Source organism: Carlito syrichta, unplaced genomic scaffold (assembly GCF_000164805.1).
Source record: "Carlito syrichta isolate Samal-C Ts95f unplaced genomic scaffold, Tarsius_syrichta-2.0.1 Scaffold232137, whole genome shotgun sequence".
Lineage (NCBI taxonomy): Eukaryota > Metazoa > Chordata > Mammalia > Primates > Tarsiidae > Carlito > Carlito syrichta.
In genome coordinates this window covers 174,519-198,618 of record NW_007176233.1, presented here as the reverse complement: position 1 = coordinate 198,618, position 24,100 = coordinate 174,519, and the positions used below count along the sequence as shown (strand labels likewise).

General features: G+C 41.9%; 1 pseudogene; it reads left to right on the top strand.

Annotated features, from left to right (window-relative positions):
- The first annotated feature begins 437 nt into the window (after window positions 1-437).
- Window positions 438-24,100, top strand: part of LOC103253465 — a 40,679-nt pseudogene continuing 17,016 nt past the window's right edge.

The window sequence follows — 24,100 nt, the reverse complement described above, 5'->3', positions numbered from 1 at the left end:
AGAGGAATAAGAGGTCCCTGCTCTGCTCATAGTCCCTGGGAAAAGAAGTGATTGGGTCTCTCCCTGCCACTCACCCTTTCCTCACACTAGTCACATAGTAGGGGAGAGAAATATTGGAATTCCACAGCCAGGAGCCACCATGAATCCTATGATAAGAGGGATAGTGACCCCAAAGCTGGCTACATTTCCTGGACATATGAGCTCAACCTTTAGAAAATTCATGGCAAAGAGTTTTAATCTCTTCAGTGAAGTCCTGTCCAGGAATGCAGAAGTCTCTGTAGACAAGGCCCAGGTCATAGTGGAGTAAGGGAGGCAGCTGAGGAAGCTGATTTGCATACAGGCCCCTCCCTTCTCTGAGGCAGTGGGGATAAGACAGGTCTTGGGAGCAGGCCAAGTACTAGGTGATCAGGAGGCAACACTCTTGAAGAATCTTCACCATGACCTGGCCTCTGCTCTTCTTTATCCTCTTCGCTCAGGGCACAGGTGATGCCTCCAGAGAAGGGACCTCAGGGACCCTTGGGCTGATCCTTTGTCTCAGGCTCACCTAGGAACGCTGACTTACCACAATGTTTTCTTTTCAGGTTCCTGGGCCCAGTCTGCCCTGACTCAGCCTCTCTCTGTTTCCAGGGCTCCTGGAGAGTCAGTCTCCATCTCCTGTGGTGGAGGCAGTGATAACATCAGAGGTTATGACCTTGTCTCCTGGTACCAACAGCATCTGGTCACAGCCCCCAAACTCCTAATTTATGGTGTCAGTTATCGGCACTCAGGGGTCCCTGATCACTTCTCTGGCTTCAAGTCTGGCAACACAGCATGCTTGGCCATCTCTGGACTCCAGAATGAAGATGAGACTGATTATTACTGCGGTTCATATGCAGGCAGTGGCATTCTGCACAGTGGTTCAGTCATGGGGAAATGAGAAAAATGAGACCTGTCCTGCTCTCATAGATTTCTCCTTGTTCTGAGCAAAGAAGATGAAGAGGAGCAGATGCCAGGTCATGGTGGAGATTCTCCAAGAGTGCTGCCTCCTGATCATCTAGTACTTGTTCCTCATCCTATCAAGGGGTCTTCCTTCAACATGGCCTTAAGAATTCACTCCTCTCTCAGATCCTCTCCTTTCTGATCATGAAGTCCAAAAGGAAATGTGCTCTGTGGCTTATTGTCTAGAACAATGGCAGCTTCCTTTTGCTTGTGACATGTGGTCCCGGAATGTGCAACTATTTCCAGATTTTTAGGCAGCAACATAGTGATAAGGTCTGGACTGCTTGGTGCAATCCTGATTTATGCAGGGACACCCTTACTCTAAAGGCCTCCCAGTTACTAAACTCTATGAGTCAGTATGGACAGAAGTCATCACGGCTAATTTCTGGAAACGATGTCTTCTTCACTTCTGTGTCCACTGTGCTCTTGTAAGTATGCCCTCCCTGCTGGTTACTCCTCTGCATGTCTGCACTGAGCAGTGACCACTGTGGAGAGATCTGAAGATGTTCTCAAGTGATTAAGAGCAAAGAAGAAGATGCTGCTTTTCTTTTTATTGTCCCTACTATTTGCCCTAGAAACTCAGGTTACTGAACCTGAAAGAATTTGAGTGACAGACTATGCTGTCTCAGTATCGCCCATTCTCTCACATCACTGACCCCTGTTTCAGAAACTCCCAAAAGTGGACTGTCTCCCCACAGGGAGTTTCCAAAGTGGCTCCCCAGGGAAGAGTAACCTTGAGTATATCCCTTTTTCTGATTGAAATCTAGCATATCTCATTTCCATGGGGAGTCAATAATTTTTTTTTTGAGTTGGAGTCTCACTCTGTTGCTCAGACTGGAGTGCAGTGGCCGCTTCCGGCCACTGCAGCCTCGACCTGCTGACCTCCGGCGATTCTTCCTCCTCAACCTTCCAAGTAGCCGGAATTACAGGCATGCGCTACCACGCCCGGCCGATTTTTTATTTATTTATTGTAGAGATGAGGTCTCGCTGCCCAGGCGGGTCTCGAACCCGCGGGCTCAAGCAATCCACTCAACTCAGCCTCCCAAAGGCGCAGGATTACAGGCCGAGCCACTGAGCCCAGCTGTCAATAAATTTTTAACAGAAATCCCAAATAATCTATCTGTGAGAATTAACTTTTAAAAACATTCAGATATATCCTGGGTCCAATATTTAAATTATCTGGAATTCTGCAGACCAGTTTTAAAACATTGCCATTATTAGAGTTTAGACTTAGTACACTTCTATTAAATAGATTATTTTTAAAAACAAAGTAACCATTGTGCTATATATGTGTTCTATAACATCATGTTGTATACCTTAAATATTCACAGCAAAATTTATTTATATTACCATAGTGCTTTAGTTGTCTACTGCTGCATAACGGTTACTCCTAAAATTTATCATGTTAGTAGAATATATATTTGTGATCCTGTAGTTTCAGTCCATTAAGAATCTGAGAGCAGCTTGGTTTGTTTGTTCTAGATCTGGGTTGCTTCTGCAGTTGCTGCCAAACTGTCCATCGGGGCTGCATCCAGAGGCAAGAAGAGGTGGCCAGACCTCATCCTGAGTTGATCTTCTACTGTTCCTAACATCTTTGCAGGTATAGATGAGGTCAGAGAAAATTCAGAGTTCCCCACTGGGGCAGCATCTCAATGTCAAAGGGAAGGCACCATGGGACAGTGGGTCCAACAGAAGGCCCTGGGATCCATCCAGGCCTGTCTGGAGGGATGGAGGGAAGGAACACTCACAGCAGGGACATGCTAAAGAGCCACTACCCAGTAGCCCAAACCATCTTGGCACCTCCAACTCTTTGACTCTCAAGTAACTCAAAGGTAAACCCTATCCTGAGTTTTGGTGCTGAGAAATTTGAACTAGGCCTGTCATCAGACATCTTTTCAAATCATCTTCTTGATAGCTTTGATTTTTTTGCTCCAGTCTAGTTTGCTGTCATATCTTCCCCATGCCATGCTAGTGTGATACTGAGTAATTATTGCAGTCTATCACAGAATTTTAAATTTGAACAGATGTCTTGGTCTTATATGTATAATTGATCAAAGCTCCTGTATGACAAAGAAAACCATTACCAAATACATTTCTAGACTCCACTTTCATTGGACTTTCAGAGCTGCTGTGTCTGTGCAAAACAGAAATGGGACTGTTTTCACCTTTAGAAACAGCCTCTGTAATACACCTGCCCTCCTTGCCCTTGTGAAAACAACTGTACTTTCTCTAACCTGTACTGCTGTCCTGTGGCTCCTGCTGCTTTTTTTTTTTTTTACTAAATATGCTGCTGCATTTATAATCTATTTGCGTTCAGTAGGAAAGAAAAAAGTTATCTTGGTGAAGAACTGAAAATAGCTCTAGCAATGATCAGAAGTCAAAGCTACAAATCTTTCTTGTCTCAAATGTCACCTCTGATTACAGTAAGAGTTTGTGGTTTAATCACTCAGTCTCTGTTACTTGTGGGCAGATTCCTGTGTCTGAGAGCATGAGATTATTATGACCATGCACCGATCACTCCCTGCTCCTGTCCCCCTACTCAACTCCAGATGCATGACCATGGAGTCTTACATGGGTGATGCTTTAAGAACACGTTGGTGATACACACAAAATTAAGGGAATCTTCATTTGCCTGTGAAGCACAATTTTAAAACATCTAGACAAATTTTGATACAACCTAAGAGGTAAGTTTGATAATTGATTTGGTTAATGACTCCTTTCTGAGATCAATTCCCTTTGATTCTCTTTATCTCAGTGAAGTGAAAGTCTCAGAACATAAATAAACTGACGTCTAAGAGTCTCTTGCCCTTTCATTCCCCATCAAGTGTGTTGTCCAAAAAACGTGTGGACACTGCTTACAGGATCATCACAACCAGCTTCAGGCAGGTTCCTTGATTATCTGAGCAGTCCTGGGGTTGTGAAGCTACACATGAAACATTGTCCATGTTAAACCATTAAAAAAGACTTGTTGAGTTTTTAAAAAATGGCATATTCTCCAAGTACTGAAATTAAAGACATAAAAAATTAACTCTGAATTGTACCTCACATCTTTAAAATAAAAAATAAAAGGGAAAAAAGAAACACAAAATTGAGGTAATACTATGAATAACAGAAGACAAAAAGTTAGATGAAATAGACAAATTCCTAGAAATGTAAATTCTTAATATTTGTAAACTAACTCCAGAAGAAGTAGAAAGCCTAATTCAACATATATCAAATAAAGAACTTAAGTTATAGTAAAAAACTTTCCATAAAGAATGGCCCAGGCACAGAGGACTTTACTGCTGAAATCTACCAAATGTTTAAAGAATAATTAATACAAATTATTTATAAAATCTTCCAAAATATAGAAGAAAAGAAACACACATCAACTCTTTATGTGAGGTCTATGATACCCTGATGCAAAAACCAACCAAATACACTACAAGAAATCTCTAGATCGATAGCACTTCTGAATATAGACACACAATTTCTTAGAAGACATATAAAGCATATAAAAAATGAGTGTCCATCTGACCAAATAGCATTTATTCCAGGAACGCAGGAATGGTTTAATATCTAGAAGTCAACTGATATAAGGCATCATATTAATAAAAAAAAGGAATAACCACATGATCATATCAAAGTCATGTGAAATGCAAGAAGATATACATTATTGTTGTATTTAGTCTTTTGAGACATCATAAAATATAAGATTACAGGTGCAGAGATAGAATGGAAAGTTAGTTGAATAATACTCTGAATGTCTTATACTTAGCTATGCGGATACTTTCTGATAAATGTCAAAGAATTATAATTTTCGGTTTCTGTATACTCTGATAGTCTAAGGCCACTTCCTTGACAAGCTACATGTTCACAGAATAGAAAATAGGCTTAGGATTTAGGCAGGTACTTAGTGAGGAAGAGTTACTGGAAATATTCAGTCAGAAAACAAGAAAAATGGTAGAAACCATGTATTTCTGTTTTGTTTTTTTCTTTGAAAGCAGGATTTATTGAGAGGACAGAAAAGTTCCCACAGTGGGAGGGGACCTGAGGAGCTTGCCTAAAACCATGCATTTCTAACTGGACATCCCATTGCTATATTATTCCAGCCTCAATACATCCATGTGGTTTGTAACAATGTCCAAAAGGGCTGTATTTCCTTAGGCTGAAATATTTATTTTTGATATCAAAATATACACAAAATTTTATGCAGTTGAGTTTGAATTGCATAAGTCTATGAATTTTTTTTAGCTCTGCCACTTTTGAGACAGGAAGAGCAGCACTCTTCTTTTTCCTCCACCTCAGCCTACCCAACATGAAGACAAACACCTTTAAGATGATCCACTTCCACTTAAAGAGTTACGAGTATATTTTCTTTTTCTTCATATTATCTTAATAACTTTTTTCTATAGCTTACTCTATAGTAAAAATATAGTATATAATGCACACAAAATACAAAAATAGAATTAATTGACTGTTTATGTTACCAGTAATATTTCTGGGCAACAACAGGTTATTTATAGTTGCATTGAGGGGAGTCAAAATTTTTATGGAGATTTTGACTGCACAATGTGTTAGCACCTCTAACTTTCATTGTTCAAGGGTCAACTGCATATATAGCACACACACACACACACACACACACACACACACACACACAAAATACATAGAGGTTGCAATTGGCCCCTTGAGGCTTTGACAACATATTAAGGCCAGTTTGTGGTAATGGGGTGAGGATACTGGAGATTTTTAGAGATGTGAATGTTGCTGGACTCAAAATGGAGTCACTTATATAAAACTCTCACAAAATGGAGTCCAGGGAGCCTGTGAATAAGAAGCCCTCACACATGCATTCCTGTTACAAGACTTATTGCAAGACTCTCCAGCTTGTAGACCTTTAAAAAAATATTTACCAAAACTTCCTTAATATCAAATGACAGATAAGATGCCTGCACATGAACGCTTGCCTAGCAATCCCAAAATGCTGAGATTGCAGGCACTGTATCCAGCTAAGAATTATCTATATCTATTTTGACATTTCATAGGGATATTGTCTCCTTCCCAATACATCACCCATGTAGATCGTAAAAATGACTGTTCTTAAACATTTTGTACACACCATGACAAGGTCTAGTACCAGAATCAAGCTTAGTTTGATGAGAGCAGAACAGTTAAGCATCACACCCAGGTAACCTAGGAAGGTCTTTGAGGGAGACAAGGGCTTGTTGTCAAAAGCAGTGGAAGTGAGATTTTCCATTGTGGCTTAGACCAGAGCTTCTGAAATTTCAAACATATTACATCACAAATCTCCTGAGGAGACTTATTGAGATACAGGTGCAGCCTCAGGAGGTCTGATTGAGGCCCCAGATTCTCAATGTCTAACAGCTTCCAGTTGAGGCTGATGTTGCTTGTCCTCCAAGGACCACACTTTGAATGGTTTTACTCCTATTCACCCTCCTCACAAGTACAGCTAAGACTCACCTAAGGAAGTCACATTCCAGGAAGCACAGCTGACCTCTCCATCCTTCCATCCTTCCTTGTAGTTTAAGTCCATTTTCTGTTGCTATAAAAATACATGAGAATGGGTAATTTATAAAGAAAAAAAAAGTTTATTTGGCTCATAATTCTGATGGTCGAAAAGTTCAAGATAAGGTATCTACATCAGGTAAAGGCTCCAGGCTGCTTGCATTCATGATGAAAGGTGAGGAGAAACTGGTGTGTGCAGAGTTCACATGGCAAGAGAGGAAGTAAGACAGACAGGAGTAAGATGCCAGGCTTTTTAAAAAATATACAGCTCTTGTGGAAACTAACAGAGTGAGAATTTTCCCTGAAGAAGGGCATTAATCTATTCATTAGGTTTCTGCTTCCATGATCTAAATACATCCCATTAGGTCCCACCTCCAACGTTTGGTTCAAATATCACCACGAGGTGTGGAGGGGACAAACATGCAAACCATAGCACCTGGCTCCCTGGGGTTTGACCATGTAGCTTCTCAGCTCCAAGTTTTTACCTCCCTTCAGAATTTGGACTCGGACTGCTCTGACTTAGTCTCCCTCCATCTCCTGCACTTCTTGACAGTCGGTCACCATCTCTTGTGTTGAAGCAACAGCAACATTGGGGATTGTCATCGTGTCTCCTGGATCCAACAGAATGAGCACAAGCAACATAGGTGTGTGGTCAAGAATCAAAATCTGGAACCCCAACGTCAGTTTCCAGGCTCCACGTCTGACAATTTAGCTTCTTTGAGTTTTCCTGGTAGCCCAGTCATGAGGTTGGTCAGTGCTGCTGTTCCTATGCTGTAGTTCTGTGCCTCATCTCCCACAAGATGAGGAAGTAAGACCTGAGCTTCCTGACGCGTGTCCTCTCCCCAGGTCTATTGTTGCCTTCCCTGGAATGAACATCTTTTAGGTTCAAGGCTAAAAAAAATATGCTCTTTTCCTCTTTCTCTCACCATTTGGCAAAGTGAGTGCTTGGGAGCACCAGCTCATCGCCTTTGGTTGCTTGTTTTTTATTTGTTTGTGCACTGAGAGTTGTTTGTTTGTTTGTTTTAGTCAGAGTTTTACTCTGTCACCCAGGCTGGAGTGTAGTGTGGTACACTCACAGCTAACACAACATCAATCTGCTGGACTCAGGAGGTCCTTCTGTCTCTGCCTTCCAAGTAGCTAGAACTACAGGCATGTGCCACCACACCCAGCTAATTTTCAAAAATTTATTGTAGAAGTGAGGACTCATCATGTTGCCTGGGATAGTCTTGAAACTCTGGACTAGAACAATCCTCTCACCTCCACCTCCAAAGTGCTGGGATTACAGGTGTGAGCCACCACACCCAGCCAGCTTGCTCATACTTTGTTGAGAATCTTTATGTCTCTATTAATCAGGAATATTGGTCTGTGGTTTAATTTTCTTGTGTCTTTTCCTAGTTTAGGTATAAAGGTGATATTGGACTCACAGAATAAGTTAGGGAGAAAGTCTTCCACTTTAATCTTACAGAATAGTGTCAGTAAGATTGGTAACTGTTCTTCTTTGAAAGCCTAGTAGAATTTGGCTGTGAGTCTTTCAGGTTCTGAACTTTTTTTAGTTGGAAAACTTAATTACTGTTTCAATCTCACTACTCATTATTGTTTGTTCAGGGTTTCTATTTCTTCTTGATTCAAGATTAGGTGTTTGTATGTTTTCAAGTATCTACCCACTTCATCTAAATTATCTAATTTGTTTGCACAGAGATGTTCATAATAATTTCAGATGATCTTTTGTATTTCCATCATACCAGTTGTAATGCCTCTATTTTCATTTCTCATTGGGCCAATTTGAATCTTGTCTCTTAATTTCTTAAAGAATCTGTTCTTTTCAAAAACACCATTTTTTGTTTCACTGATCCTTTGTATTTTTTTTGTTTGTTCTAAATTCATTTAGTACTGTTTTTATTTTTGTCTTTTCTTTTGTTCTAGTAGCTTTGGATTTGGTTTGTTCATTTTTTAAAATTCCATGAGGTGTGACATTCGGTTGCCAATATTTGATATTTTGTTTTCATTAATGTAGCTTTAAGTGTTATAAATTTTCCTCTGAGCACATATTTGGCTGTGTCCTAGAGGTTTTGATAACTTGTTCCACTGTTGTCACTCATTTCAAGGAATTTTTAAATTTCCATCTGGGTTTCTTTATTGACCAAGTATTATTCAGGTGCAGATGATCTAACTTACATATTTTTATTTGGTCTTTCATGTTCACCTAAGAGTTAATTTTTAGTCTTATTCCTCTGTGGGCTGTATATGCTTGATATGATTTCTAATTTTTTAATGTATTGAGACTTGATTTGTGGCCTAACATATGGTTTGTCTTGGAGAATGTTCCATGAGCTGATGAGAGAAATGTATATTCTGTAATTTTGCAATGAAATATTCTGTAGATGTCTGTTAAGTCTATTTACTGTGTGGTACAGTTTAACTAAATGTGTCTTTGCTGACTTTTTGCCTTGATGATCTGTCTATTGCTGTTAGTAGTGTGTTCAAGTCTCCTACTGTTATTTTACTATCTCTTTTCATAGGTCTAGTAGAATTTGTTTTATAAAGTTGGAAGTTCTGGTGTTAGGTGAATATATATATTTATAATTATTATATCTTCTTATTGAATTGATCACTCTTTCATTATATAAGTACCATCTTGGGTATTTTTGTTGATGTTAATTTAAAGTCTGTTTTACCTCATATAAGAATGGTTTCTGCTACTCAGTTTTTGTTTCCATTTGTCTGGAATATTTTTTCCACCTTTTACCTTGAGCCTATAAGAGTCTTTCTGTATTAAGTGATCTCTCTAAGGCAGTAGATATTCAGATTGTATTTTTTTATTCATTCTGCCAGTCTATATCCTATAAGCAGGGCATTGAAGTCATTTATATTTAGTTAATAATGACATATACTATTCCATTCACCAGGCTGGTTGTTACTGGTGGCTTTATTTTTTCCCTCTATTGTACTTATGTTCCACAAGCCCTGTGAGCTTTATGATTTCCAGTGTTTTCCTACTGGTGTATTTCAACCTTTTGTTTCAATATTTTGAGTATTTCTTTGGAATCTTTGAGTATTTCTTATGGAGTTTGTCTAGTGGTGACAAATTCCCTCAGTGTTTGCCTGTCTGAGAAAGATTTTATTATTCCCTCATTTATGAGGGAATAACTTAGTTTCAAAGGATACAAAATACTTAGCTGACAATTATTCTGTTTGAAGAGATTGATGATAGGACCCCAATATCTTGTAGGGTTTCTGCTGAGGGGTCTACTGCTAGTCTGACAGGTTTACTTTTGTAAGTTTATTGATGCTTTTGTGCCACTGTTCTTAAGATTATTTCCATCACATTAACTTTGCATAACCTGATGATTATATGCATTGGGGATGACCTTTTGACAATGAATCTCCCAGGGGTTGTTTGCACTTTTTTTTTTTCTTGAGTTGGAGTCTCACTCTGTCACCCAGACTGGAGTGCAGTGGCCACTCCCGGCCACCGCAGCCTCGACCTGCTGGGCTCTGGTGATCCTTCTGCCTCAGTCTTCCGAGTAGCCGGAATTACAGGCATGCGCTACCACACCCAGCTAGTTTTTTGATTTATTGTAGAGATGAGGTCTCGCCTGCTCAGGCAGGTCTCGAACCTGTGGGCTCAGGCAATCCACTCACCTCAGCCTCCAAAGGTGCGGGATTACAGGCTGAACCACCGAGTCTGGCTTCTTTGCACTTCTTGTATCTAGATGTTTAAATCTCTGGCAAGGCTAGGGAACTTTTCCCAGAATTATTCCCCAAACAACGTATTCAGTAATTGGTGCTGGAAAAACTGGCAGATCACACACAGAAGATTGAAACAGGACCTCTACCTATCACCATACACAAAAATTAACTCTAAATGGATCAAAGACTTAAATGTAAAACTTCAAACTATAAGAATCTCAGAAAATGCAGGAGGCACCCTTATGGAAATTGGAACTGGCAACCAATTCTTAATCAAAATCCCAAGTTCCCATACCATAAGAGATAAGATAGACAAGTGAGACTTCATCAAACTGACAAGCTTCTGCAAAACAAAAGAAACCATCCAGAGAGCAGGGAGACAGCCCACAGAATGGGAAGAAATATTTACCAACTGTGTATCTGACAGAGGCCTAACATCTAGGATCTACAAGGAACTCAAATGTGCTGAAAGAAAAGTAAAACAGCTCCATTAAAAAGTGGACAAAAGACATGAATGGACACTTTCCAAAAGAAGATATATGGGCAGCCAACAGACATTAAAAAGTGCTCAACCTCACTAATCATCAGAGAAATGCAAATCAAAACCACACTGAGATACCACCTAACCCAATTGCCAGCATTAATTAAACAAACAACAGATGTTGGCAAAACTATGGAGAAAGAAGAATGCTGCGCCTACTTCAGCAGCACATATACTAAAACTGGAATGAGAAAAGGGATTGCTTCTACACTGTTGGTGGTAATGCAAACTAGTGCAACCTCTTTGGAAGACAGTGTGGTGATTTCTGAAAGAACTGGAAATAGACTTTCCATATGACCCAGCAATTCTCTTACTGGGAATATAACCTGAGGAATTCAAATCATTCTACCAAAAAGACACCTGCACATGCATATATGTAGCAACTCTATTCACAATAGCAAAATCATGGAACCAACCATGCTGCCCTTTGAAGTTGGACTGGATTTTTTAAATGTGGTACATATACACAATGGAATATTATAAGGAAGGACAAACATATAGACTTGGCAGCAACTTGGATGGATTTAGAGTCTATCATACTCAGTGATCTACCACAGAAACAAAGAACAGTGTTTCATCTGTTCTCACTCATAAGAGGATCTTGAGCAATTTTGCTATAAGAGATTAGCAGTAGTGGGAAACTAGCAGGAAAGGAGGTTGGGGTGGGGTTGGCAGTTGAAAGAAACTGCCAGGAGAGAGAGGGGCACACCTCATCAACAAGGGTACCTGCCTAATGAACATTTGTATACCTAATCCTGAATTGTGCACTCCCATCCTTAAAATTAAGAAAAAAAAATTATTCCCCAAATAGATTTTCCAAACCCGTTGCTTCATCTTCTTCCTCAAGAACACCTACTATACTTAGTTGTGGATGTTTTACATAATCTTACACTTCTGGGATGTCTTTTTTCATCCTCTTGATTCTTTTTTTGTTGTTGTTGCCTGATTGGGTTAATTTGAAAGCCTTGTTTTTTCTAAATGAGTGTTTCATTTGCAGAAGTTCAGCTTGTTTCATTTGTTTGTTTTCAGGCATCTATCTCTTTGAAGAATTTATCATTTGTGTCCTGATTAGTCTTTCTTTCAATGCTAGTTTTCAACCTTTTCCTGAATCTCATTGAGCAATTTTATATAAACAACCTTTTGAATTCTATCTCTGGAATTATAAAGATTTCCTTTTGGTTATGGTTCATCGCAAAGAGTTAGTGTGCTCTTTTGGGGGGTGTTGGAGAATTCTATTTTTAAATATTCTCTGAATTATTTTTCTGATTTCTTCTAATTTGAGTAGTCTATTTCTCTAATTTGGGGCTGGAGGGTGGCTTATGTAGGCACTGTAGGGTTCCCTTGGTTATAAATAACCTTAGTGTGATAAGTTTCTCAATTATCAACTGTAGTAGTACTATGCTGGGTACCTGTAGAGGCTCAGGGTGTGAGCTGGGGTCTGGAATTAGAACTTCCCCAAAACTGAGGTATTATATCAGATGTAATGGGTTGTTCTAGATGACCTCAGGCCAGGAGATGACACATGAAGGTGACAGCCAACTGCCTTGGTGACTGTGAGCTTTCTGTTTGACCTGTATTGCCCCTCTGGAAGTACTCAGTCAACCTCGGTGGTGGGTGTGGCTGTGGGGATTACCCAAGAACTCTGTGTGTCTTAAGCTTTCTAGGGGATGTGGAGGGAAAGCGTTCAAGCTTCCCATCAGTGTACATGAATGACTATCCCAGTGGGGATTGGGAAGGAGTACCCAGTCACTGGGGTAATATTTCAGTGTTGTGCAGAGGTTATACAGAAGAGTTTGCACATGGAGTGAAAGATTGCTATGGCGTTGAGTCCACCCCAAATGCCCCACCCTAGCCCAGGAAGTCTGCCATCTGAATGTCAAAGTACAGCTGGCCTCAGAGCCTCAGATGTTCTCATGGCAACCAGTACTAGCCAGAAACTTTCTGCCACAGTGGAATTTGCCCTTGGAGCCCATTCATCCTAGGTCAACTAGAATGTAGCTGGCAGCAAGAGTTTAGTTGCCTGGGATATGGTAGCTGGCACCATTCAGGGCTTTTTTTTCTGCACCACTCCACATGGGTCTCGGCAAAGCATCCATTTTCCTGTGAAGGACTAGAGGCTTATGAGTCTCAGCAGGCTTTCCAAGTTCTTAACATGAGTCATAACGCCTGAATTCTCCTCACTTACCTCTCCTGCTGCATCCAGAGGCTGCCTGCAGTTTGTGTCATGATGCAGGCAAATCTGGCTAGTTCCAGCCCAAGCTGATAAATTTATCTCTTCTTTGCACTCTGTGGATAATATCACCTCTTTGTTGAATCGTGAACATGCTACCATCCCACCTACCAGCCCAGCCCCAGAGCTTGAGAATGAGCCTGGCCCTGACTCTGAACTCAGCAGGGCCTTGACTATGGTGGGCAGAATGATCATGAATCTGCTGCAGGAGGAGGGGTTGCTGGAGCTGAAATCCCCCCACTTGGTGTTCTGTGCTCACAGATGACCTGAGAACTTTTCATGCCTGGATAGTGTCCAGGCAAGGAAAGGGGGGAGTTCTGGGAGTGAACTCCTTGGTTTCAAGACTTTTCTCTTCCCTTTTCTCTCCTTGCAGGCTTCATGTCCTCCTATGAGCTAACTCAACCAGCCTCAATGTCAGTGCCATGAGAGGGAAAGCAAAGATCACCTACCTGGGGCAAAATGTAGATGACTATTATATAACTGGTACTAGCAGAATCCAGGCCAGGTCTTTGTGCTGGTCATCTATGGTGATAATAGGTGACCCTCAGGGATTCCTAAGCATTTATCCAGCTCCAACTCAGGGAACACAGCTGCCCTGACCATCAAGTGTGCTCAAGCCAGGAATGAGGCTGACTATTACTGTCAGGTGTGAGACAGCAGCATGATTCATAGTGACATAGGCAGATAGAGAAGTGAGATGCAACCCTGCTCGACACATCTTGCCCCACACAGCCCTGCCTTCCCTCCTGCTTGGTCACACTGAGCGGGAGAGAATCCCATGTGTTCTGTACCTTACTAGCCCTGCCTCTGCCCTTGCATTTCTGAAATATGCGGAGCAAGTTCCTACACCACCCCAGGCTCAGCTTATCCCATTGAAAAGTGAGTGGGTCATTTTAACAACCAACGGTCAGCTCCCAAAAGCCCACAAGTAACAAGCCCTGTTACTCTTGCAACTCCATACCCATTAGTATTAAGGGAGAATAATCCTAGGATGGAGGTATTTTAGTCTCTCAGAAAGGGAAGGAATATAGAAGAGGTTTATAAGGTATGGGGATTGGCACTTGAATGATTTGAGATAAGTCTTGCAAGGAAGAAACTGACCAGAATTGGGGCACATCTGGGACATGATTGCACAGGAATGGTGGACACAAGGAAAGAAAGGTCTTGAAACAAGTCTTGATTAGTAAATATTTATTGGATAAGTGAGCAATTTATAAGGTGAAAACTGTGTGCTCTGTAAAGCCGACCCTTTACCTGAATTATTGGTTTGTAGAAATTTCCTGAAGTACTGAGTGACATTCTTCATAGTTTATACCTTCCTCCTCCTGGGCAAGAAGGTCCACCACAGCTCTGTCATGGTTACATAGGTGGTCTCAGTCCCAGAACCACAGACATGCCCTGAAGGGTGTAAATGACCGTGGACGAAGGAAGAAGTTAGTAAATTCCTACAGAGAAGCAGACACAGACGTTTCCACAGCAGTGATGAGAAATGGGCACAGCTGGGCCAGTTCTGTAGGGGCTCATTCACCTATGATAGAAACAACCCCGTTGAGGGTCCCCTAATGGGTGTGGGGTAGGTCCAGAAGAAAGGACTGGTCAATGTCTGGGAGTAGAAGTCCAGCCCTACCCTCGTCCAGCTCTTTCCCTGGTGTGTCTCCAGGCTCCTTCTACCTCTGGAGGGACTTCCCCTCCACTCCCCACCATCCTTCCTGCCTCTGTACCTCATGTCTCCCCTACCCTGAGTTCCTCCCTCTGCACTCCCCAGTTCCTTCCCTGCTCAACCCCAGGCCCTGCAGAGCAGACCAGGTGCAGACATTCCTGCAGAAGCCTCTGATGCAGCAACTGCAGAACTGTCCCTATGGAACTGAACAGGTTTGTCCCTGGGTCTCTTTTTTTGTAGAGATTCCAACAACCCTTGGTGATCCCTGGTGGGCTTTCTGACCCCAGCTAGGAAACTGCTCCACAGTGACCCAGGCCATTGCAATGTGATGACCTTTAACCTGGCTCAGTCTCCATGTCCAATCCCAATGTTCTAGCTTAGAGTCTAGAAGTCTGCATTCTGGTTCCACTGGTCATTCCACTAGGTTTTTTTCTCACCTCCTTAAGCCTCAGCATTCTATTCTGCCCACTGGGAACATTGACAGCCATTTTCCAGGGCTGCAGCAAGGACCAAACTGGAGGGGATCCTATGTGGCTTCAGGAGTCCCAATGCATGGCCCAGAATGAAGTTATTCCCAGTCGTGAAAAGTAACTTTAGGAACAACAGAGACAGACTCACCTCTTTGGCCACTGCTGGCTGATAGACCTTGAGGACCCCTCACACCAGGAGAGAAAGTTCTAATTGTACCCAGATATGGGGCCTTGGGGCCTATAATCAAAGGTAGCTGATGTCAAGGTGAACTGATTTCCTGGGCGGTGGCAGAGGGCCAAACTGGCAGTCACTTGAAGTGTAAGCCCACATATAGGGGGGTTTTCCCAAGATGGAGGTTCTTGGGTGTGGAGGGAAGAGGTTCTGGCCAGACAGACCAGACCTGGTATGTTTAATTCTGGTCCCTTTGTTCATTTTGTCAATAATTTTTTTGTGGAGGACCTGCTACGTGTCAGATGCCAAACCAGACAGCTGGGAATATAGCTGGGACCACAGGCAGGCAGCATCACACCTGCAAAATTTTTTTTTTTTTGGTAAAGACAAGGTCTTACTATGTTGCCTAGGCTAGTCTTGAAATCCTATGTGGTGCTGGGATTACAGGGGTAAGCCACCACGCCCAGCCCTTAATGCAGTGTTGTTGTTGTTGCTGTTGTTTATTTTAGAGTTGTGGAGTACAAATGAGGATTGACTACGTAAGTAGGTTGCATGCAGGTGCGGTTTGGGCTTCTAGATGGCGTTCTTTCCCTCACTGATAGTGGAGCAGGTACCCATTGTGTTGCTACATGCCCCCCTCCCCTTCTCCCTCTTTCCTCTAGCAGTGTTCAGCATCTGTTGATCCCACCATTGTGCTAGTGTACTAGTGTTCAGTTATTTGTTTCTGTGCTAGTTCACTTAGTATGATTGTCTCCAGCTGCATCCAAGTTGTTGCGAAGGCCATGATCTTGTTCTTCTTTATGGCTGCGTAATATCCCATCATGTGTAGGGATCACATTTTCTTTATATAGTCCACTTTCAACAGGTATCTGGATTGGTTCCATGTTTTTGCTCTTGTGAATAGTGCTACAATACATATGTGTGCAGGTGTCTTTTTTGTAAAGTTACTTATGTTCCTCTGGGTATATACCCAGGAGAGAGACTCTTGGATCCTATGGAAGTTCAATTTTTAGTTCCTTGAGAAATTGCTTTCCATAAAGATTGAACTAACTTACATGCCCACCAACACTGTAGAAGCATTTTCTCCCCAGCACCTGTTGGTTTTTTACTTATTTATTTATTTATTTTTTGAGTTGGAGTCTCACTCTGTCGCCCAGACTGGAGTGCTGTGGCCGCTCCCGGCCACTGCAGCCTTGACCTACTGGGCTCCAGTGATCCTTCCACCTCAGCTTTCTGAGTAGCCGGAATTACAGGCATGCACTACCACACCCGGTTGATTTTTTTTATTTATTGTAGAGATGAGGTCTTGCTGCCCAGGCGGGTCTCGAACCCGCAGGCTCAGGCAATCCACTCACCTCAGCCTCCCAAAGGCGTGGGATTACAGGCTGAGCCACCGAGCTCGGCTGGTTTTTTACTTATTAACGATGGCCATCCTTACTGGTGATAGGTGCTATCTCATTGTAGTTTTGATTTCCATTTCTCAATAATTAGTGAAGCTGAGTATTTTTTTCATGTATTTGTTGACTGCTTATATGTCATCCTTTGAGAAGTGTCTGTTCATGTCCTTTGCCCACTTTTTAATGGGGCTGTTTTTTTCCTTTCAATTCATTTGAGCTACTAGTAGATCCTGGGTGTTCAGGTTTTACCAGATGCATAGCTTGCAAATATTTTTCCCCATTGTGTGGGTTGTCTCTTTACTCTCTTAGTGGTTTATTTTGCAATGCATAAACTTTTCAACTTGATAAGGTTCCACCTGTCTATCTTAACTTTTGTTGCAATAGCTTTTGAGGACTTGGTCATGAATTCATTGCCTACTACGATGTCCTGGAGGGTGTTTCCTACACTTTCTTCTAATAGTTTGAGGTTTTTCATTTAAGTCTTTGATTCATTGTGAGTTGATTTTTGTATCTGGAGATATGTTGGGATCCAGTTTCAATCTTTTGCATATGGCTAACATGCAGTACCATTTTATAAATCTGGTTTCCCCAGTACCATTGGCTAAATATGGTTTTCTTTCCCCAATGTTTGTTATTGATGTCTCTGTCAAAGATGAGTTAGTTGAGGGACTGTGTTTTTATTTCCGGATTCTCTGTCCTTTCTATTGGTCTATGTGCCTATTCTTGTACCAATACTATGCCATCTTTGTTACTGTAGCCTTCTAATATAATTTAATGTTTGGAAGTGTGATACTTCCAGCTTTGTTCCTTTTGCTGAGTATTGCTTTGGCTATTTGTGCTCCTTTCTGTTCTCTTTGCTATAAAATTCTGTATTGTCTTTCCTAGGTTTGTGAAAAATGATATTGGCAACTTGATAGACTTGCATTGAATCTGTAGATTGCCTTATATAGGATGAACATTTTTGACAATATTGATTCTTCCAATCCATGGGCAGGGGATGTTTTTCCATTTGCTTGTATCATCCTTGATTTATTTGAGCACTGCTTTGTAGTTTTCACTGTAAAGGTCTTTCACTTATCTGGTGGATGTCAAGGTTCACTTTTTGTGGCTATTATAAATGGGATTTTGTTTTTTATTTGGTTCTCAGCCTGCTTGTTGTTAGAGTATAGAAATGCAACTATTTTTTGCACGTTGATTTTTTGCCCTGAGACTGTACCAAAGTCATCTATCAGTGTGAGGAGATTTTTGACCTACTTTTTAGGGTTATCTAGGTATAGAATCATGTTTTCCACAAAATGGTATAACTTAACTTTCTGTTTTCCTATTTGGATACCTCTGTTTTCCTTCTCCTTCCTGATTGCTCTGGTTAGGACTTCCTGTGCTATGCTGAATAGGAGGGATGAGAGTGGACATCTTTGTCTTGTTTCAGTTCTTAGGGGGAATGCTTCCAGCTTCTGCCCATTAAGCATGATGTTGACTGCAGCTTTGGCATTGATGACTTTTATTGTTTTGAGGACTTTTCCTTTGATGCCCAGTTGTTCAAGGATTTTTTATTAAGAAGGGATGCTAGATTTTATCAAATGCTTTTTCCTGCATCTAATGAGAAAATCAAATGGTTTTTGGTTTTTCACTTGTTAATGTGCTGAATTACATTTATATCTTGTGAATATTGAACCAGTCCTGTATTCCAGGAATAAAGCCCATCTGGTCATGGTGGATGATCCTTGCAATGTGTTGTTGGACTAGTCACATTAGCATAAGGTTGGGATCCACAGTTGTTAGACACTGCTAGGAGAGGGTGGGAAGGAGAAAGATAGGGGGCATGTGATAAACAAAGGGTACCAATTAGAAACCCTGCATGCAGCCTATATATGTAGCTAATCCTCATTTGTACACCACAACTCTATAATAAATGAATAAATTAAAAAATAAAAAGAAATGCATTGTTGCCTATGATTTGCTAGAATCTTTTTGAGAATATTTGCATCTATGTTCATCAGGAAAAGTACCCTGTAATTCTCTTTTTCTTATTGGGTCATTGCCAGTTTGAGGTATTGTGATGATATTAGCTTCATAAAATGAGCTAGGGAGAATTTCTTCCTTCCAATTGCCTGGAATACTTTCAATAAGATTGGTATCAGTTTTTCCTTGTATGTTTTATAGAATTCAGCTGAGAAATCATCTGGTCCAGGGTTATTTACAGCTGGAAGGTTTCTTATAACTGAGTTGATTTCCTTGATTGTTATTGGTCTGTTTACGGTTTCAGTTTCTTCCTGTTTCAACCTTGAAAGGTTATGTGATGCCAGGAAATCCTCCATTTCCACTATATTTTCTAGTTTATTTGCACACAGGTATTCACAGTAATCTCTGATAATCTTTCGAATTTCTTCAGGGTCAGTTGTGACATCTTCCTTTTCATTTCTAATTGTGTTGAGTCAGACTTTCTCTTTTTTAGTCAATCTGGTCAGGTGTCTGTCAATCTTATTTATCTTTTGAAAGAAAAGATTTTTGTCTTGTTGATTTTTTCTGTAATATGTTTATCTTCCGTTTTCAGCAATTGTGACTTATCTTAGTAATCTGGGTTTTTCTACTGAACTTACAATGTAATTGTTCTTGCTTTGTCAGTTCCTTTAGGTGTGATGTTAGGCTGTTTACTTTTGATCCCTCTGTTTTCTTCAAATGAGCATGCAAATACTATGAATTTCCCTTGCAACACTGATTTCATAGTATCCCAGCAGTTTTGATGGGTTGTGCCTTTGTTTTTATTTGTTTCCAGGAATTGCTTTATTTGTGCCTTGATTTCTGTGTTGACTCAAAAGTCATTCATTGGCATGTTGGTTTTGTGTGTTTGATGGGGTTCATGTTGGTGGTGATATTTATTTTTAGTCCACAGTGATCTGAGAAGATGTTTGGTATTTTTGAAATTTGTTCACACTTGATTTATTCCCAAGAATGTGATCAGTCTTGGAGTGTGTGCCACATGCTAATGAGTAGAATGTATACTGTGGTTGTTGGTGGAGTATTGTGTAGAGTTCAATTAGGTGTCTAGTTAAGGTTCTGGATCTCATTGTTGGTTTGTTGTTGTTGTTGTTGTTGTTGTTTTGTTGGTTTGTTTGTTTTGCTTCAATGGTCTGTTTGGGCTGTTAGCAAGATATTAAAGTTCTTGACTTCAATTGTAAGAGTATCTATGCCCCTTCTTAGTTTATGTAATAAATGTTTTATAAATCCAGGAACTACTGTGTTGGGTGCATATATATGGATATTTCTTGATTGAGCCTTATCATTATGTAGTGTTCTTCTATGTCCTTTTTAACTTTTATTGGTTTGAAGTCTGTTTTGTCCGATATAAGAATAGCTACCCCCACTCTTTTCAGTTTTTCATTTTCCTGGAAGATGATTCTCCAGCCCCTTTACCTTGAACCTGTAGGTGTTCTTTGCAGTGAGATGACTTTCCTGGTGGCAGCAACAAGTTGGATCATATTTCTTTTCCAGTTTGCTGCTCTATGCCTTTTCAGTGGTGCATTCAGCCCATTAAAGTTCAAATTAATTATTAATATGTGAGGGTTTATCCCTGCCAAAGACTCTTAAAAGGTGGCTTTTCTTTCATTCTTTCTTTCTTGTTTTCCTTTTATCTTTATTTTTTTCTTCCCTAGATTTTCTGGATAATCTGTATGCTCTGTTAACTCTGTGCTTGCCTGTGCTTCTGTGACAGGTGGAATTGTTCTTTCATTTCTGTGCTCAAAACTTTCTTAAACATCTCCTGAAGGGTTGGTCCGGAGGTGGCATATTATCTTAGGAATTGGAGGTCTGGGAAGGATTTTAATGCTCCATCACTGATGACAGGGCAGGGCAGTTTGACAGGGCAGGAAATTTTTTGCTGGAATGGCTTATCTTTGAGAACGTTAAAGATGGGACTCCAGTCCCTTCTGGTTTGTAGGGTTTTCTGTGGAGAAGTCTGCTGTAATTCTGATGGGTCTTTCCCAGTAGATGATCTGACCCTTCTCTCTAGCTGCCTGTAGGATTTTTTCTTTCATGTTTACCTTGTGGAGATGGATTACTGCAAGATTTACAAGACGGATTGTCTTGAAAATGGTTTTCTCATGCAATACCTTGCAGGGCTTCTCTGAATCTCTTGAGTTTGGATGGCCATCTCTCTAGAGAGATACGGGGAAATTTCTTTTCCTTTTTTTTTGAGTTGGAGTCTCACTCTGTCACCCAGACTGGAGTGCAATGGTCGTCCTGGCCTCTGCAGCCTCAACTTGCTGGGCTCCGGTGATCCTTCCTCCTCGGCCTTCCAAGTAGCCAGAACTACAGGCGTGCACTACCATGCCCAGCTAATTTATTTGATTTATTGTAGAGATGAAGTCTCACCAAGTTGCTCAGATGGGTCTCAAACCTGTGGGTTCAGGCAATTCACTCACCTCGGCCTCCCAAAGCATGGGATTACAGGCTGAGCCACCGAGACCGGCCAGTTTTCTTAAATGAACTCATGGAAGGCTTCTCCCACTGTGTTCTGTTTCCCCTTCTCTTTCAGGAATGACAATTAAAGATAGATTTAGTTTCTTGACATAGTCTCACATATCCCATAGGTTTTTCTCATTTTTTAGCCTTTTTTCTTATTTTTGTCAGATGGCATTTGTTCAATATTTTGATCTTCAAACTCTGAGATTATTTCCTCCGCTTGATAAAATCTGCCCCCTAGGCCTGTTGTTATGCTTTGAAATTCCAGAAGGGAATTCTTCATTTCCAGGATTTCAGAATGAACCATTCTTATATTGACCAACTCAACTTTAACTTCCTGCACAGCTTTTGTTGCCTGGGTGATCATTGCTTCCAACTTCTCATGGCTTTCCTGAACTGTTTTCACCCTCCATTGTCTAAATTCTTTGTTTGTCTTCTGGGACTGGTCATTCTGCGTGGCTTCCATTGTTTGGGGTCTAGGAGATGCTTTGATAGGTGATGCCTCTTTAAGACTTGGAGGATTATTGGTGTTTTTCTGCTGGCTTTTCCTCATCTATGAGAAACAACTCTCTTTTTTGTTATTTTTTTAGGTTTATTATTTTGTAGCTAAATATGGTCTTGCTGGTCTAGGGCCTTTTCTTTCATTCAAAATAGTTCACACACACACAGAGAAGGTGGCATTTACTTCTGCTCTGCCACTCTTGCTGGACAGTGTTCAGAACTCAGTGACTTTCTGTTGAAGAGTTTTTCTCATGGTCACGTTGGCTGGACTGCTTTTGAACTCTCATTGCAAGCTATATATGAAGATGAGAAGAGGGGCCTGACAGCTAGAAGCACTCTGAGAGTTTTGGCACCTTTAACAGTCCAGTAATGCGACTGCCAGGAAACAGGGCTTCCAGGTGGCTTTCATGACTCCCTCACCCATGTCAAACACTGGGCTCAGCACTTAAAAGCAGCAGATTTTCTGTTACTGTAGGATACATCCTTTGGGTGTGTGAGGCTGGCAAGTAAACCTTTCTGGGCTGAGGTGAGGGGTGACTGGCATCAGATGCATGCAGCAAGCACGAAGTGAATGCAACCAGCAGGTGATGTTACCCATCCAGAGCAGGCTACTAGGCACTGTCAGCAGGAAATGTGCTCTTGGGGGTTGACAAGCAGTAGTCATTCTAAGCTTGGGTGGGTTCCCAGCTCCACATAAGCTCCAGGAGCCTGCTGCTGTGCTTTAATCAGGTCTTCTACCATGTGGACGCTGTGGCTGGGAGGAGAGAGCTGATCCAGACAGTGTTAGGAGCACTCATGCTCTCTTGCATACAAGGTAGGACTGCAGATCCTAAGCAAGCCTGGTGCTTGGTGGAGATGGGACCCCTGGCTCCAATGTCAGCAGCCTGGGCAGTCTCTACCTTGGTCCCTATGCATTCCAAGAGTCGTCTGCAGCATGCAGGGTGCTTTCTCTCTTCAAAACTGCTTAAGCTGCCTGAGCTTACTGGTGGCTGTGTTTGTCCTCTCTGTTCTGCTCAGTGAAAGAGGTGGGGGTTGGCTACTCCCTGATGTCTACCTTGGATCTCCCTACTCTAAACAATATTAGTAAAAATCAAAATGAATGCCCCAAAACTCCCATAATGAACAAAATTTCAGGATTTACCTCACTACAGTGACCTCCCTCCAAATTCTGCCCACAGTCTCAGGGTGAGATGAGTGTCGGGCGAGGCAGGAGAACCAGAGTCCAGTCCCTGTGATCGCCTCTCCCATCCCAGTCTCCAACTCACTCTCCTCTCCATTACTGGTGCCATTCTTTTGGTTTCAGGCACACCCTTCTGAAGATCTAACCGCCCTTTCTGGCTGAGACTTGTATTGTTGGTCTCTGCTGCCCTCTAATGGACTCTCCACTTAGGTTTGTACTCCAGACATTTGAGGGCCTAGTTTGAGGTTAAAGGATGGAATTTCCCAAAACCCCACCCTCCAGTTCCAGGCTGGCTTCACTCCATGTCCTAAAAAGCTGGTCCTCCCACTCTGCTCCAGGTCTCCAGCTGGCACTAGTAAGTCCCAAGACAATCTTTACACCAAGTTGCGGTGTGTCTCAGGTAAGAAACTGTTCCTTTCCGTGCCTCCATTTTCTCATCAGTAAGAGATAGAGGATCCCTGTAGGTAAATGAGTCTGTGTTATCTACAGTGGAAATAAGAGCCTCTCCCGTTTCTTGAAGGAGAACTGGAATGGGAGCTTCAATCCTAGAATCACCAGAGGAGTTGGGTCTTTGGAGTTTCTGGGGACTTCACAGAGGAGACTCTGAAACTTCAGAAGCAGCCTCTGACTCTGGGGACTCTGAGAGATCCAGAACATTTGTCACATCCCCAGACCAATTCTTTGTCAGTCTGAGCCTCAGACCCTATAGGCTCCAACAGTGGGAAGTTCAAGACAAGATAAGAAGGTCCAACCAGACTGAATTTGTGGACAGTGGAGAGCAAGGAGATGGGCCTGGGAGAAAGGAGTCCACAGTGGCTGCAGGTGGAGTCTCTGGGGTCTGTGGGATGAAGACTGGGAAGGGGACTGGCCAGCAGGAGGCTGGAGTGGGAGTGCCCTCAGATACAAGAAATGGGCAGAAGTTACTGGATGGAGCACACTCTCTGCTCCAGGAGAGAAGGACCAGGGCAGGACCCAGCAGGCTCTGCAGAGGCATCAGAGACCCTGAGCAGGGAATCCACCAAATAGAGCAGCTGAATCCAGGCTACTCTACCCAGCCCACCTCAAGTCTTCCTGCGTCTCAGTACAGGTCAGAGTGGGGTGAATCTGGGCAGCCAGCACTGCTCCAGCATTAGCTGAGAGAGGCCCAGCCACCCTTCGAGGGTCCCCACGGCCCATCCAGACCCAGATTTTCAACCGCAGCCACCATAGGAGGATGTGGTCTGCGGTGGTGATGACTGCCCAGAGATCATGGCAGGTGCAGGATCAGGGGAAGTAATGAAGTATCTTGGTGTGTTATGCTTAGGGACAGCCC